Source organism: Capsicum annuum, chromosome 7, assembly GCF_002878395.1.
Source record: "Capsicum annuum cultivar UCD-10X-F1 chromosome 7, UCD10Xv1.1, whole genome shotgun sequence".
In the NCBI taxonomy this organism is placed as follows: domain Eukaryota; kingdom Viridiplantae; phylum Streptophyta; class Magnoliopsida; order Solanales; family Solanaceae; genus Capsicum; species Capsicum annuum.
In genome coordinates this window covers 15,008,858-15,025,948 of record NC_061117.1, presented here as the reverse complement: position 1 = coordinate 15,025,948, position 17,091 = coordinate 15,008,858, and positions in this window count along the sequence as shown.

The window sequence follows — 17,091 nt, the reverse complement described above, 5'->3', positions numbered from 1 at the left end:
TCATCTTTAAATCTTTACACAAAGGTGATACCTGAAATCAGGGACCTGTCTCATTCTTGACATTAGCGTAGAGAAATATTCAATCACCATGACAAAAAGTAAAGGTGAGATGGGATCACCTTGTCTCAACCCTCTCCTACCTTCAAGATACCCACACCCTTCACTATTTACCTTCACTGAAAAAGTAGTGGTGGTCACACATTCCATCACAATCTGCACAATTTAGGCAGTGATATGCTCAAGTTTAGTCCAGTTTTAAGAATTTTCACATTCTAGTGATATGCATAACTTGGTTGATCGCTGTGACAATACAACTTCAACAACTAATTTATGTGTATCAAATACAATATACATGTATTCTTCAAGTATTGTGTCTGAATTTGAAACTTACCAGTTCTCACATTAACACTTTGCTACAACTGCAACTACAACTACAGATACAACAACAACAACATACTCAGTGTTACTCCACAAGTGGGGTCTTGGGAGGGTAGTGTGTACGCAATCCTTACCCCTAGCTCCTCTTTTCGGTAGACTCTTAGCTTAAGAAAAAACATAACACAACACTCAGGAAAAGGAATACCAGAAGTGTAGAAGCCACAACAAAATACTATAGATAACATGTCAAAGCATTCAAAAGAAAAGGAACAGTGTCTGCAACAAAATAATATTATAATCGAAGTACAAGAAATAACAAATAATAATAAAAATCGAAGAACAAGAAACTACAAGAGTACTACTTTAATTGCTGGCATGTAAGGTTAAAAGACACAATTCTCAACTACCTACTAGCCTTATACCCCAATTTGTGTCTTCCATAGCCTCTTATCTAAGATCTTGTCCTCGGTAAGCTGAAGTTGAGCCATGTCCTGCGGAATCACCTCTTTTCTCGATACTTCTTTGGCCTACCTCTACCTTTCCTGACACCTTCCATAGCCGGCTCCAAATTATGACATTCGCTCATCTCCTCTTCACATGCTCAAACCATCTTAGTCTCGCTTCCTCGCTTCCTCGCTTCCTTTTTCTTATCCTCTCCGAAGCTTGGGTAGCTTCGAACTTAGCTGATAAAGTTTCCTTGACCCTATTTACGGCTCTAATCCTGGCTAGATCGTTAGCACTGTGAATGTATCAGTAACAATGCTAGCAGCGACAACCAATTATTTATCCAACTGGAGGTTAATTTCAATGGCGTTATCATGATTGGGAGTAGAAAAGAAGTAAGTGAAATTAAGGTTTGAACAAGGGGGGCACAAGTAAACTTGGGGGGAGGAATCAACATTAGGGATGCAAGAGAGGTGTGAGATAAAGGTGCATTTTGAGCACTGGATACAGAGGTGAGGGGAGGAGGATTGTGGAGGAAGATATCAAAGCAGATAGGGCAAAAGGAACCCGGGTGGGAGTCGAGTACACATGCAGTCCAAAGATGGTGGTAGACACCTCTGTAGGGGAGATAGTGGAGGATGAAGGGGCGTTTAACGAAGCAAACTGCACATTCACGACCTTCTAATGGTTTCTCCTCCACTTGTTGCGGAATCCAAACTAGCAATTTTCTCTAACCCTAACGGCCTATCATAATCTCAAGTTTATTTATTTTTTTTGAGTAAAAATCTCAAGTTTATTTATAAGGACTGATATAAAAGAGTTTTTTAGATTCTAAGTATCCAACCCCCGTTTTTGTTCTTTTATTTTCTCTACATGCATTTATGAATGAAATAAATACATATATCCTTTTTTACGTGGAAATCATTAGCACATAAGACTCATCCATGAAATTTGGGAATTCTTTTTAAGAGAGTTGTCACTGTTAATATATAACTCATTCAATTGTCATAATTGCAATTTGGAAAATTCAAGTTCCACGGCAACGTCGGAGATGTGTGAAGGGTTCCAAATTAATGTGTGAAACTTTTGAGTTTTAGATGCCTTCATTAATGAATATTGAAGATTTTATGTCATTCCTTATTAACTTTCTCTCATATATCTGGTGAGAAAATGGGCCTCTCATGATGGACTATGAAATTTACTAAACAAATCCTTGAATTCTATTATGTATCATCCTTTCATAAAGATCTAGCCCTATTTTTATCGAAGTTTAATATAGTGGAGGGAACTAGAATGGGAAGTATAGGATATTACATTCTATTACTTGCCATTTTATGTCTTCTCCAGAAAATTTTGGGCTAGAGATTTGCAGCGTGTTAGCAGATGCGGTAGTTTTGTTCCACTAGATGTCATTACTTAATGAATACTCTCCTCTTGGATTTTGTAAATTTATTATGTATGTTAGCATGATGTAAATATTGTATATTAATGTAATCATATATTGTTGTATATTAGTGTAATTACATAGATTTGATTTAGTAGTTAAAGAGAATAATAGTGACTTTAGTAAGAGCAGATTTGGTGGGATAGAATAGCGGATTCAGAGGGATAGAATAGTTGATCTTTAGGGTTAGGAAGACAGATCTTTAGGGATGTAATCATTGAATATTTTCTATTTAATTTCAAGACTCTCAATATTGAGAGGAATTCAACAGAAAATTGACGTGGTATCAAAACCTTCTCTTAGCTGTCTTTTTTCATAGAGTTCAGTTGTGGTTTATTTCAAAATTTATTTTGAAAATTTCGGTTATTGTTGATTGTTCCTCGACAATTAACACCTAGGACTTTGATCTTGGTCATTTTGGTTGTTCTTTTTGAGTTAGTGTTTCTAGTTTTCATAATTATGAGTTCATATTAGTTTGCATAATTCAGTGTTCATTTCACTGTAAAGTATTTTTCGTCATGGAAGTTTCAGTTTCAGTTATTTTTCACTCAAAAATAACTATGGGGCCATATAGATGGCGTCGATCCTGCTCCTACTGATCCTACATAGTTAGGTGAATGGAATATTAATGATGCTCGGGTGATGACATGGCTTTTAGGGTCAATTGACCCTCTTATTTTTTTTAATCTCAGGCCTTACAAGACAGCTAGGGCCATGTGAGATTATTTACAAAAGATTTACAACCAAGATAATAGTGCCCGACGCTTTCACTTAGAGTATGAAATTGCTAATTACTCTCAAGGAGGTCTTTCTATTCAGGATTATTATTCTGGATTTTAGAACTTATGGGCTGAATTTACAGATGTTGTTTATGCCAAAATACCTTCTGAATCTCTCTCTATAGTTCAGCAAGTTCATGAGTAAAGCAAGCGAGATCAATTTTTGATAAAATTACACTCTGAGTTTGAGAGTGTTTGCTCTAACTTGATGAATCGTGGCCCGTCTCCCTCCCTAGATGCTTGTTTTAGGGAATTGCTTCATGAAGAGCAGTGTTAAGTCACACAAAATGCTTTCAGAAGAGGAAATAATGTCGTTTTTGCATTTTCTGCTCAAGGTAAAGGTATGAGTAGGGATATGAATAGAACTCAATGCTACAATTGCAAGGAATATGGCCATATTACTAGAAATTGTGGCAAGAAGTTCTGTAATTATTATAAACAACAAGGACACATTATCAAAGAGTGTCCCACACGCCTTCAGAATCGTAAGGTAAATAATTTTCATGCAGCAATAAATGGTTCCACTCTTGAGAACTCATCTTCAGGACTTTCAGGATAAGTTCTTACTCCTGAAATGGTACAACAAATGATCGTATCAGCCTTTTCAGCATTGGGATTACAAGGTATTGATGTTAAATCTAATTTTTGTATTGTTGATTATGGTGCTTCCAATCATATGACCAACTCAACAATCATGCTAAAAAATTTTCGTAATTATCAAGGTTCATCACAAATACAGGTTGCTAATGGTAGTAATTTACCCATTACCAAGGTTGGGGATATAGCTCCAACTTTCATGAATGTTTTTGTTTCACCGAAGCTCTCAGCTAGTCTTATTTCAGTTGGACAATTGGTTGATGACAATTGTGATGTAAATTTTTCTCGTAATGGTTGTCTTGTACAGGATCAGGTGTTGGGGATGATAATCGTGAAGGGGCCTAAAGTTGGAAGATTGTTTCCTATACAATTTTCAATTCCAACCGTTATATCTTTTGCTTGTACTTCTAAGGCTAATAAAACTGAGCTTTGGCATAACTGTAAATATTTTTTGTCCTCTATCCCATCTAAATATTGTGTTGAAGCTTTGTCTACTGCTGTCTATTTAATTAACAGGCTACCATCTAAAGTGTTAAATCTTAAATCTCCATATTTTCTTCTTTATCACAAAAATTCATGCTATGATATTTTTCTTACATTTGGTTGTATTTGTTTTGTGCATCTTCCTCCTTCTCAGTGTAATAAACTTTCTGTTCAGTCTACTAAATGTCTTTTTATGGGTTATAGTACTTCACTGAAAGGTTTTCTCTGTTATGATCCATATTCTAATAAATTTTATTTTTCTAGAAATGATGTTTTGTTTGAGAATCAGTATTTTTTTCTTACTCATGTTGAGTCATCTCCCGCTTCTCTTCTTCTTCCTACTTTTGAAGATTTGTCATCTCCTTCTAAGAGGTTCAAACCCAGATTTGTGTACGCATGTCGGCGCCCAACTTTACCCCCTCCTGATATTAATCGGCCACTTGAAACTGCACCACAACTAGAATATGAGAGTTCTTCAAGGCTTGCTCCTCTTGAGCCCACTCGACGATCTACGAGAGTATCTCTGTCACGACCCAAACCAGGGCCTGGCCTGGCCGTGATGAGCATTTTGAGCCATTAAGGCCTGAAAGACCCCTATCTATCTGGTAATCAAGCACCTAATTCATATGGTCAAAGTAATGCGGAAAAAACACAATATAATGAAAACATGGTCAAGAATCATATGAAAACAATGATGGGGAATAACATCCCACAATCTCAATCAACATCTCAAAAATCGTCTGTGAAATCTCTACTATATGACTGAAACAAGTAACTATCTGAAAACTGGGACAAAGCCCCCAGCAGACCCAAAATTAATATAAGATATAAGGACTGCAAGACATAAGACCATTTGAAACATACAAGGCTAACCACTTGTCTCTGCAACTCTGTCTGAAAGATATACTGGTTCTCTTGACCCCTAGACTGGGCTTCTGAACCTGAGAAGTTGAAGAGGAGAGAGGGTCAGTACAAAAGTACTGGCACGCAGAGATATCAAAACAAACCTAATATTTTTACAAAGTATAGTTGAGAACCATTATAAAGCAATTTCGTATCAATTCATTTGAAAGCACATGGGTGTAATGCAATAGTTTTTCTCAATTGTAATGAAATGCAACTGAGCTAGGTGGAATACCCTACATAATTTACACCAACTATCAAACCTCGGTTGCCGCCGAGATTAGAGTATAAGTGAGGGAGAGACACTCAAGACCACACAGCATGGTGTCTCGACCCAATGATCGTGCCCAAGATCACTTGGCTCGGGCTGCTACCTATAGTCCCAATTTAAGAATGACATGAATTCGAGTACACAGAGCGCTTAGTCTGGTACCAATATTCCATGTCGGCAAATACGTTATTCCAGTGATAAGCCCTTGTGTCTCAAACGCCTTCTTCGGGCATCCACCTTTCTTATGTAAAATCAATGCATTCAAAATTCATTTAAATTTTTCAATCACATTTCATATTTTTGAAGGGTATCGTCATACCCGACTTGCAAGTCATCAATGTCACATCCACATAAGCATAATTATGTAAAAACCAAGGTGCTTCATCATTTACAAATGGTGAACAATATTTATTTCAAATTCATGCTCTCTTTTGTTGATCACAATACAATATGGAGTATTGAAACATTATCATGGGAATTTGAAAATAATTTATCATTCATATTTATCAACTTCCATGGAAAATCTCAAATCACATATGTATGGTTTCAACCATTGAAGTATATAGGCAAACAATTCCCATGACATAAAGAAAGTCACTTAGAAATCATATAGAAAGCAAGATATTAGAATTTGATTGAAAACCCCCATTTAAAAGCATGCATGTTCATAAAACTACACCCATGAGATTTTTGGATAACCCCACGTACCTCTATTTCCAAGGATAATAATGTTTCTTGAAGCTTGCGGATTGGTGATTCCAAATATGTAATTATCTTCTAAAACCTACAGTCGAATCTTGAACTACTTGGGTTTTTATTTTGAAACCCTAAGGAGAAACTTGAACACTTTTGATGAAAGAATATGTATTTTGGGGTTCTTGGAACTAAATCTCGTGTTTTAGGGCTAACTAAGGGTGGAAAAGGACCACTTTATCCTCAACACGGAGTGTTTAAATCACTAGAATTCCTTACATAGGAGCCGCCTAAGCTATCGCCTATGTTTACATAGGCGCTGCCTATGCTATTGCCTATGTTCACATAGGCACCGCCTAGGCTATCGCCTATATTCACATAGGCGCCGCCTAGGCTATCGCCTATGCTTTCCGTGGCCATGGGCGATTGGTTAGGCGTCGCTTATCACTTTGAAAGGTCAGAACTTCTTGCTCGGGTGTCGAGTTTTAGCCAAAATGGTATCGTTGGAAAGCTAACTCGAATACCTACCATTTGACACACAGTAGGTTCCCTAATTCGACATATACAGAGAGTTATGGTCGAAAGAAACTGACACACTTTACAACGTCCACTAAAACTTAGTCGATCAAAATAGTTTCGACTCGTCCTGAGTTGTAGGACCTCTATGGTCTATATTCAAGCTTGAGTGGATTTGACATGCTACACAATAATTAACATGCCATATTGGCATAGGATTTTTATGGTTTTGGGATTAACAACACATCCAAATCATGGTCTATATTGTAGCCCGAATTGTGGGGCATTACATTAACCCCCCCTTAGGATCATTCGTCCCCGAATGATGATGCGGGACACAGACAGACACGATTTTAAGCATAATAAAGGACTAGGAAAGTTAAGATAGGAATAGTACCTTCTGTCTCCTCCTCCATCGAAGTAAACAAATTGGGATATCTAATTCTCATGTCATTCTCTGACTCCCAAGTTGCTTCTTCGACTTTCTGATTCCTCCACAGTACCTTTACTGAGGATATCTCTTTGCTCCTCAACTTTCAAACTTGGCGATCTAAAATTTCAATGGGCTCTTCTTCGTAAGACAAGGAGTCTGTCACTTTGATACTCTCTACTGACAATACATAGAATGATCTCTAATGCATTTCTTCAACATGGATACATGGAATACCGGATGAACGGAACCCAAACTTGTAGGCAATTCTAACTCAAATGCAACTATACCAATCCTTTTCAAAATCTGATATGCCCCTATATAACGAGGGCTCAATTTTCGCCTTTTTCCAAATCGCATAACTCCTTTCATGGGAGAAACCTTGAGAAACACCAAATCACCAATTTCAAACTCTAGTTCTCTCCCCCGAACATTGGCATAGGACTTCTGACAGCTCTGAGCAGTCTTGAGTCTTTCTCTAATGATCTTCACTTTCTCCATCGCCTGATGAACAAGATCAGGCCCATACAACTGAATCTCACCCACGCCATACTATCCTCTTGGAGACCTACATCTCCTCCCATACAAAGCCTCAAAAGGGGCCATCTTGATGCTAGCATGGTAACTATTATTGTAAGCAAATTCAGCCAGTGGAAGGTAATCTACCCAACTACCTTCGAAATCAATGACGCATGCCTTCAACATATCTTCGAGGGTCTGAATGGTATGCTCAGCTTAACCATCCGTCTGAGGGTGGAAAGCTCTGCTCAAATTCACTTGTGTACCTAAACCCTTCTGAAAAGATCTCCAGAACTAAAATGAAAATTACGCACCTCTATCGGATATAATGGACACTGGTGCCCCATGTAATCAAACTATCTCCTCAATGTAAATATTAGCATAAACCTCTCTCGAATAATTAGTCCTCACAGGCAAAAAGTGTGCTGACTTGGTCAACCGATCTACAATCACCCATATAAAATTATACTGGTTTCAGGTTCTCGGAAGTCCTGTAATGAAGTCCATATTTATCATCTCCCACTTCCATAAAGGCAGGGCTATCTCTTGGGAAGTACCACCAAGCCTCATGTGTTCCACCTTCACTTGTTGACAATTCAAACACTTGGACACAAAATCAGCTACATCACATTTCATGTTATTCCACCAATACAAGGTTTTCAGATCATGATACATCTTAGTAGAGCCTGGGTGAATAACATACCTCAAAGTGCGCGCCTCATTAAGGATTCTTTCCCGTATCCCATCGACATTCGGAACGCACAACCTACCCTGAAATCTCAGAATACTATCGCCACCAATTTCAAACAACATAACCTTTTGTTGACCTACATCTTTCTTGATTTGCATCAAGATGGGATCTTCAACCTGATTCTCCTTAACTTCAGCAAAAAGAGATGACTTAGCTAACTCATGAAAAATCACCCCTCTATTTTCGGAATCTAAGAGTTGCACTCCCAGATTTGCAAGGCGGTGAATATCCTTCACCATCTCTATGTTTCTTTCTTCAACATGAGAAAGGCTGCCCATAGAGAACCTGCTGAGGGCGCCAGCTATAGTATTTTCCTTGCTCGGATGGTAATGCAGACTCATATCATAGTCTTTCAAAAGCTCCATCCAACGCCTCTGCCTGAGGTGCAATTCTTTTTGTGAGAAAACATACTGTAAACTCTTATGGTCAGTATAAATATCAACATGTACTCCATAGAGATAGTGCCTCCAGATTCTAAGTGCAAACACCACGACTGCTAACTCCAAGTCATGAGGGGGTAATTGCGCTCATGCACCTTTAGCTGCCTAGATGCATAAGCTATCACCTTACCACGCAGCATCAATACACAACCAAGTCCCACGCGGGACGCATCATAATAAACCACAAAATCATCTACACCCTCAGGAATGGTCAAAACAGGAGCAGTAGTCAGCTTGTCCTTCAATTTCTCAAAACTGTTTTCACATAAGTCAGACCACACAAACTTCATCTTTTTCTGAGTTAGTTTAGTAAGTGGAGCAGCTATGGAAGAAAAAATCTCTACGAACCTTCTGTAATACCCCGCCAAACCCAAGAAGCTCTGAATATCGGTTGGAGTCGTGGGTCTGGGCCATTTTCTCACTGCTTTAACTTTCTGGGGATCCACTCTTATCCCCTCACTGGATACAATATGCCCCGGGAAGGCAATAGCATCTAACCAGAATTCACACTTAGAAAATTTGGCATACAGCTGATGATCCTTAAGGGTCTGATGGATAATTCATAGGTGATTGGCGTGATCCTCTTTACTCTTAGAATAGATCAGAATATCATCAATAAATACAATGACAAACAAGTTAAGAAACTGACAGAACACTCTATTCATAAGATCCATGAAGGCTGCAGGGGCGTTAGTCAACCCGAAGGACATGACTAAAAATTTGTAGTGACCATATCGGTTCGAAAAGCTGTCTTGGGTACGTCTGACTCCCTAACTTTCAACTGATGATAACCCAAACGAAGGTCTATTTTTGAAAAACACTTGGCACCCTGAAGCTAGTCAAAAAGGTTGCCAATCCTAGGAAGAGGATATTTATTTTTAATTGTGACCTTATTCAGTTGACGGTAGTCTATGCACATCCGAAGGGACCCATCCTTCTTTTGCACGAAGAGCACGGGTACACCCCATGGGGAAACACTAGGACGAATAAAACCTTTGTCTAGGAGGTCCACAAGCTATTCCTTTACCTCCTTTAGTTCTGCGGGAGCCATTCTATATGGCGGAATAGAAATAGGACGAGTGTCTGGAAACACATCAATGCCAAAATTTATCTCCCTATCAGGGGGTATCCCTTGGAGATCTTCGGAAAAGAATTCTCGAAATTCATTCACTACCAGGACTGACTGCAAAGAAAGGTTTCCAACTTTTGAATCCTTTACTTGGATTAGATGATACATACAACCTTTGGAGTTAAGCTTCCAGGCTCTAAGATAAGAGATAAAGTGATCTCTAGGTTCCACAGAACTCCCTGCCCAAACAATTGGTGTCTCATTCGGGAAAGAAAAATTGACCTTTCGGGTTCTGCAATCAAGGGTGGCATAACACGAATGGAGCCAGTCCATCCCAAGGATGGCATCAAAGTTTATCCAGTTCTATAAGGTCTACCACAGTTTCCCTACTATGAATGACATGACACAATTTCTACATACCTTTCTAGCAATAGCAGAATCACCTATTGGAGTAGAAACAGAGAAGGGTTCTACAATAACTTTGGGCTCAAACCCAAAACCAACAGCCACATAAGGGGTCACATAAGATAAAGTAGACCCGGTATCAAGAAATACATAAACATCACGAGAAAAGATTCATAACATACCGGTGAAGCTTCCGCCTCCTGGCAGTTAGTCAAAAAATATAACCGATTGTGACCTCTTCCTGCAGCTGAAGGGGCACCCTTAGGAAAAGGAGCTGTGGAGGTGGCTTAGGACTTAGCCCCCCCTGTATTTACTCCAGCATATGGACAATCTCTTTTAAGGTGACCCACCTCAAACCAACACTTCCCTAGATGATTGCTTCTGCAAACCTCACACCGCAGACGAGTACGATGCTGTTGGGCCACACTGCCCTGAGACTGTGTACCTAGAGCTTTGGACCCATGAGGAGTCTGAAAACTCTGAGTTTGTCTATCTGTCGGTGGTCTGGTTGCTGGGGCGCTGGCTTCTAACTGTGCATTATTCCAAAACTTTTTCTTCTTCGACCACTTATTACCCCAGTTATCACTTTGCGACTGACTCTGGTGCTGGTCCGCAGATCTAGCTCTCTTAGCCTGTCTGTCTTTCTCACTAGATTCAGCAATGTTTTTCTTCTTCTCTTCCACTTAATGTATATGAACGGTCAGTCGAGCAAAGTCTAACTCCTTATTCAACATAGCCCCCTGGCACTCAAGTACCAGGTCATCAGCAAGGCCAGATGCAAATTTTCTAATTTGGGCTCTCATATTACTAGTCAACTCTGGTGCATAGCGGGCTAGTTTATTAAACTTTAAAGTGTACTCCTGGACACTCATACTTCCCTGCATCAGATTCATAAACTCTTTCTCTTTGGCCTCCCTTAACACCAGAGGAAAGAATCGATCAAGAAAAGCTTCCACAAATTCGCCCCAAACTGTGGGCTCAGCACTTTCACCTTTTTCATCTTCCCAGTCGGCATACCACTGACTCGCAACGTATTTGAGCTGATAGGTTGCTAACTCCACCCCTTCAACCTCATCCACATCAATTACCTTAAAGATCTTTTCCATCTCATCCACAAACTCCTATGGATCTTCTTCCACCTTGGTGCCAGTGAACTTAGGTGGGTTCATCTTCATGAAATGTCCGACTCTAGTAGCCTCAGATGTAACAGATGTAGACCCAACATCTTCCAATCATTGATCTTGGTTGGCTACCAACTGTGTCAGTATATAATAGACCGTCTGAATTTTACATTTGAAATATCTCCCTGAGCAGTTAGGGGATGGTTGACATTAGTCTGCAGAGCCCAAGGTGGACTGGTCGGGATTGGAAGGACTCCCAGAGTAGGGACAAATTCTGGAGTGTGAGCCTTGTTACGGGTCCGCATCTCATGGGTGGGATGAACCTCATCTGCCTAAGCATTCTGATCGACGATATGACGTGGACGCATAACTGTGTTTCCGAAACACAAATGATCATTGATTAGGGGACAGTTCAGACTCTGAAGCACGAACTAAATCACAAAGAAGGGAAATATTTCCTAAATGTCTAGTAGCCTCTTGTTTATAAGTGTGGTGCGCTACACACCCATAAACAAGACTCTACTCGACGCAATTTTGCAGATAACCTAGGACCATGAACCACGCTCTGATACCAAGTTTCTTACGACCCGAACTAGGGCCTGGCCGTGACAGGCATTTCGAACCATTGAGGCCCAAAACACCCCTATCTTTCTGGTAATCATGCACCTAGTTCATATGTTCAAATTAATGTAAAAAAACATAATATAACGAAAACATGGTCAAGAATCATATGAAAACAATGATGGGGAATAACGTCCCACAATCTCAATCAACATCTTGAAAATCATCTGCAAAATCTCTACTATATGACTGAAATAAGTAACTATCTGAAAACTGGGACAAGGCCCCCAGCAGACCTAAAACTAATATAAGATAAAAAGGACTACAAGACATAAGACCTTCTGAAACATAGAAGGCTCATCACTTGTCTCTGCAACTCTGTCTGAAAGATCTACTGGTTCTCTTGACCCCTAGACTGGGCCTCTGAACTTGAGAGGTTGGAGAGGGGAGGGGGTCAGCACAAAAGTACTAGCATGCAGAGATATCAAAACAAAACATAATATTTTTACAAAGTATAGTTGAGAGCCATTATAAAACAATTTGGTATCAAATCATTTGAAAGCACATAGGTGTAATGCAATAGTTTTTCTCAACAATAATGAAATACAACTGAGCTAGGTGGAATATCCTACATAATTTACACCAACTGTCAAACCTCGGTTGCTGCCGAGATTAGAGTATAAGTGAGGGAGAGACACTCAAGACCACATAGCATGGTGTCTCGACCCAATGATAGTGCCCAAGATCACTTGTCTCGGGCTCCTACCTATAGTCCCAATTTGGGAATGACATGAAGTCGAGTACACAGATCGCTTAGTCTGGTACCAATATTCTGTGTCAGGAAACACGTTATTCCAGCGATGAGCCCTTGGGTCTCAAATGCCTTCTTTGGGCATCCACTTTTCTCATGTAAAATTAATGCATTCAAATTTTGTTTAAATTTTTCAATCACATATCATATTTTTGAAGGGTATCTTCATACCCGACTTGCAAGTCATCAATGTCACATCCACATAAGCATAATCATGTAAAAACTAAGGTGCTTTATCATTTACAAATGGTGAACAATATTTATTTCAAATTCATGCTCTCTTTTGTTGATCACAATATAATATGGAGTATTGAAACATTATCATGGGAATTTGAAAACAATTTATTATTCATATTTATCAACTTCCATGGAAAATCTCAAATCACATATGCATGGTTTCAACCATTGAAGTATATAGGCAAACAATTCCCATGACATAAAGAAAGTGACTTAGAAATTATATTGAAAGCAAGATATTAGCATTTGATTGAAAACCCCCATTTAAAAGCATGCATGTTCATAAAACTACACCCACGAGATTTTTGGATAACCCCACGTACCTCTATTTCCAAGGATAATAGATGTTTCTTGAAGCTTGCGGATTGGTGATTCCAAATATGTAATTATCTTCGAAAACCTACGGTCGAATCTTGAACTATTTGGGTTTTTATTTTGAAACCCTAAGGAGAAACTTGAGCACTTTTGATGAAAGAATATGTATTTTGGAGTCCTTGGTACTAAATCTCGTGTTTTAGGGCTAAGTAAGAGTGGAAAAGGACCACTTTGTCCTCAACACGGATTGTTTAAATCACTAGAATTCCTTACATAGGCACCGCCCATCCCATTGCCTATGATCACATAGGTGCCGCCTAAGCTATCGCCTATGTTTACATAGGCGCCACCTAGGCTATCGCCTATGTTCACATAGGTGCCGCCTATGTGACCATAGCTTTCCAGTGGCCATGGGCGATTGGTTAGGCGTCACTTATCACTTTGAAAGGTCAGAACTTCTTGATCGGGTGTCGAATTTTAGCCAAAATGGTATCGTTGGAAAGCTAACTCGAATGCTTATCATTTGACACATTGTAAGTTCCCTAATTCGACATAAGAGAGTTATGGTTGAAGGAAACTGATACACTTTACAACGTCCACTAAAACTTAGTCGATCAAAATAGTTTCGACTCGTCCTGAGTTGTAGGACCTCTATGGTCTAAATTAAAGCTTGAGTGGATTTCACATGCTACACAATAATTAACATGTCGTATTGGCGTAGGTTTTTATGTCTTTGGGATTAACAACGCATCAAAATTATGGTCTATATTGTAGCCGGAATTGCGGGGTGTTACAATCTCGTACTCCTAATTGGTATGGATTTTCATCTACTTTATCCACCATTTCTGTTCCAACTTGTTACTCACAAGCTTCTAATCATGAATGTTGGCAGAAGGAAATGGAGGAAGAACTTTTGGCTCTCAAAGAAAATGACACATGGGATATTGTTTCATGTTCTTCAAATTGGATGTAAATGGGTTTATTCAATTAAGCTTCATTTTGATCGAACTTTTGATCGGTACAAAGTTCGATTGGTTGTTCTTGGCAACAAGCAGGAGTATGGTGTGAACTATGAAGAGACTTTTGCACGGTAGCAAAAATGTCGACGGTGAGAACTATTATTGCCATTGTTGCTTCACAAAACTGGACTCTTCATCAGATGGATGTCAAAAATGCTTTTCTTCATGGTGATCTCAAAGAGGATATTTATATGAAACCCTCACCAGGTTAGTTCTCCTTGCCTACATCAAATATGTACAAGTTGAAGCGGTCTTTGTATGGATTAAAACAAGCTCCTAGAGTTTGGTTTTACGAATTTCAGTCTACTTTGCTACAATTCTCTTTTAAGCAGAGAAACTATGACTCATCTTTGTTTCTTCGGAAAATATCCACAGGTTGTGTTCTTCTTTTGGTATACGTCGATGACATTATTATTATAGGAACTGATTCTTCACTAATCACTAGCCTGTAACAGCAACTTAAGGATTCTTTTCATATGAAACATCTTGGTACTCTTATATATTTCTTGGGTTTGGAACTTCATCGTGATTCATCTGGTGTGTTTCTAAATCAACACAAATATACCCAAGATTTTATTTCTTTGGCAGGTCTTCAGGATTCCTCCTCTGTTAATACTCCATTAGAATTGAATGTAAAGTATCGCCAGGAGGAAGGAGATCTTCTTCCTGATCCAACTATATTCCGACAATTTGTTGGGAGCTTAAATTACCTTACTATTACCAGGCCTGATATCTCTTTTGCAGTTCAACAAGTTAGTCAGTTCATGCAAGCTCCCCGTCATCTTCTTTTGGTGCTTGTCCATCGCATCATTCGATACCTCCGAGGAACATATAATCGTGGATTATTCTTTCCTAGTGCTTCGCCTATTCATCTTAATGCTTTTAGTGATTCTGATTGGGCGGGATGTTCTGAAACTCGTCGTTCGGTTACTGATTGGTGCATGTTTCTTGGAGAGTCTTTGATGTCTTGGAAGAGTAAGAAGCAAGACCGCATGTCAAAATCTTCTACAGAGGGAATATTGAGCAATGTCTACTGCTTGCTCCGAGATTGTGTGGCTTCATGGACTACTTGCTGAGATTGGATTTTCTCAATCTAATCCCACTCCTCTCCATGCTGACTATATAAATGTTATTTAGATTGCTACTAATCCGGTTTATCATGAGCGGACCAAACACATCAAAGTAGACTGTCATTATATACCAGAAGCTATAGATAAAGGTATCATTACTCTTCCGCCCATGTCCAGTGATCTTCAAATAACTGATGCATTTACAAAATCAATGGCACAAAAACGACATCAATTTCTCATCGGCAAATTGTTGCTTCTTGATCTACTAGCATCAATTTGAGAGGGGATGTTAGCATGATGTAAATATTGTATATTAATGTAATCATATATTGTTTTATATTAGTGTAATTATATAGATTTGATTTAGTAGTTACAGAGAATAATAGTGACTTTAGTAAAAGCAAATTTGGTAGGATAGAATAATAGATTTAGAGGGATAGAAAAGATGATCTTTAGGGATAGAAGACAGATCTTTAGGGATGTAATCATTGAATATTTTCTATTTAATGACAAGATTCTCAATATTGAGAGGAATTCAGCTAAAAATTGACAATGTATACATCAGCTATGAGACATTTTGGTTCAAGTTGACACAAAATTAATTATTTGGTCAATTTTTATATAATACTCCCCCCCGCTCCATTTTATATTGCACCATTTGACTTGACACATAGTTGAAGAAATAATGGAGGACTTTTGAAACTTGTGGATGAAAACAACCCTTTGATATTTGTGTGGCTGTAATTTTTTTTCTTTTGATGGGTAAATCATTTCATTAAGTGTAAAAAAGGAATTTTAAAGTTAAATGAATACTAACTATGGCAAGGTGACATTCTTTTTGGGTTAGACTATAAAGGAAAGTATGGCACATAAAATAGGACGGAGGGATTAGTGAATAGTTCAAGAAAATGTTGCATCTATTTTATGGTACTCGGAACTTGCCTATGTTCCAGATTGGAAGCTTTATAGAACAATATCACTCCAAAATGCATGTTTAGTTTCTTTTTGAAATACCTTGTCTCGGCGGATTTTTGGAGGAGGAGAGGAAAAGTTGGAAAATGGGAGTTCTAAACTTAAACTAAATCATTATCTGAGCAGTTATGTATTTTAGTGCTTGTTTATTTTATGTTGGATTGAATTTCTTTATACTCAGAAGATAATCTGCGAATTGCTGTGTTTACTTAAATCTTTAAGATGCTCTATCTTTCCAAGAGGGCATTTGGTGATGAATAAATTATGATTATGTACAGATGATTGTATGAACTTGTATTAGTGAGGGATCGAAATCTTTCCTATTTGATGATTTTCAGATTTTATGATCCTTCTCCACTTATAATTTTCCCAGATTAGGGGATTCATTAGTCTAGTTAAAAAGAAAAATTGCACCTTCATATGGTCTAGCCGTCAAGAAAGTAGGTCGAAAACAATATGAGATGAGCCATATAAGGTGGCTCGTTGTACTTAGTTAGCTGCTAGAGAAGCTCTTTCAACCCGGGAAAACTTTAGAAAGAGGCATATAGCTTTGTTAAAGATGATATCTGTATGGACAAGAGACAGAGACAATTAACCATCTGTTTTTACATTGTAAAATCACTAGCCAGCTATGGGATATGTTCATATACTTGAAGGGTGTCAAATGGTCAATGCTAGACAGTACTGTAGAAGTTCTTGCAAGCTGGAACGAGGGAGACATTGGTAATAGAGACAGATGGAAAATTGTCCCAGCAACTATTTGGTGGTTAATTTGAAAGGGGAGGAATAGTAGATGCTTTGAAGATACAAATTGAACTTTACAAAAGATCAAATCAAACTGTATTCTTAATTTTCCTTTTGGT